The sequence below is a fragment of the Propithecus coquereli genome, unplaced genomic scaffold (genome assembly GCF_000956105.1).
Source record: "Propithecus coquereli isolate 6110/MARCELLA unplaced genomic scaffold, Pcoq_1.0 Scaffold864, whole genome shotgun sequence".
In the NCBI taxonomy this organism is placed as follows: Eukaryota; Metazoa; Chordata; class Mammalia; order Primates; family Indriidae; genus Propithecus; species Propithecus coquereli.
In genome coordinates this window covers 60131-61752 of record NW_012154885.1, presented here as the reverse complement: position 1 = coordinate 61752, position 1622 = coordinate 60131, and the positions used below count along the sequence as shown (strand labels likewise).

At 49.4% G+C, this 1622-nt stretch overlaps 1 pseudogene; it reads left to right on the top strand.

Moving 5' to 3' along the window:
- The first annotated feature begins 114 nt into the window (after positions 1-114).
- LOC105826221 lies at positions 115-1514 on the top strand (annotated as a pseudogene).
- The last annotated feature ends 108 nt before the right edge of the window (positions 1515-1622 follow it).

Genomic DNA, 1622 nt, shown 5'->3' with positions numbered 1-1622 from the left:
CTTTCATTTGGGACATATTTGCCTGGGATGTATTTATCTGTCCTTTTATTTTCAAACATTCTGTTCAGTTTCTTTAGAATGGTAAATGCAAAACATGAAATGGGCCGGGTATCAATGGGTACCTACAAAATAGTATTAAGTTAAATGTAAATGGGTTAAATAATCACTTGGAAGACAAAGACTCTGAGGGGAAATTTTTAAACCTCAAGATCCAAATATGTGTTTTCTAGAACAGGAATATTGTCAAGAGAATCTAACACTGATCATCCACGCCTGTCTCAAATGGCTCCAAATATTGGCCCTTTTCCTTGTTTTAGTCAATGTTAATAAAAACCCAATTAGTAGCCAAATTCTGCCTTAAATACTTAATATATCAATTTTATCGTTATCGCATTGCTAAATGTTAAAAACTATGATTATTTACTCCATTTTACAGACGAGGACTGCAAGACCCAGAAAAGTTCTGCAAGTTGTCGAGTAGCGTGGAGCCCTTATGCCATTTCATCCGTGCTCAAGCCTATGTCTTGGCCGGTGCACCTTCGTTCTGTTTCTCATCTCACCAGACAGAGCATCTGCGCCTGGTCAGAACTACAGCACCACGTCCGAGTTTATTCTCTTTGGCTTCTCAGTCTTCCCCCAGCAACTCCTGCCTGCGTCTTCCTGCTGTACCTCCTGATGTACCTGTTCACGTTGCTGGGGAACCTGCTCGTCATGGCTACAGTCTGCACTGAACACAGACTCCACATGCCCATGGACCCCTTCCTGTGCACCCTCTCCATCTCTGAGATTCTGTTCACGGTCAGCATCACTGCCCGCATGCTGGCCGACCTGCTCTCCACCCACTGCTCCATCACCTTTGTGGCCTGCGCCAACCAGATGTTCTTCTCTTTCATGTTCGGCTTCACCCACTCCTTCCTGCTCACGGTCATGGCTACTACCGCTACATGGCCGTCTGCCACCCCCTGTGCTACCACGTGCTCATGAGCCCCCGTGGCTGTGCCCGTCTTGTGGCCTGGACCTGGGCTGGTGGCTCAGTCATGGGGATGATGGTGACATCAATAGTTTTCCATCTCACCTTCTGCAGGTCGAATGGGATCCACCATCTTGCCTGCCACGTGCTTAGCCTCTTGAAGTTGGCCTGTGGGGACAAGACATCCTCTGTCATCATGGGTGTGATGCTGGTGCATGTCACAGCCCTGATAGGCTGTTTATTCCTCCTCGTCCTCTCCTATGTCTTCATCGTGGCTGCCATCCTGCGGATCCCCTCTGCTGAGGGCTGGCACGGGACGTTCCCCACATGTGCCTCCCACCTCACTGTGGTGGTCGTGCACTATGGCTTTGCCTCCATTATCTACCTCAAGCCCAAGGGTCCCCACTCTATGAACAGTGACACCCTGATGGCCACCACCTGCATGGTCTTCACCCCCTTCCTTAGCCCGATCACTTTCAGCCTAAGGAACAAGGAGCTGAAGAATGCCATCAGTGAAAGCTTCCACAGAATATCTGTGCCCTAGTCTCCCGACGACCAGTTAAGTGGCGGTGAAATGTGACAGGAGGGCTGGGGATCACAGTGTCTGTCTCCGTAGGACTGCTGTAAGGATGCAGGTGTGTGAAACACCCAC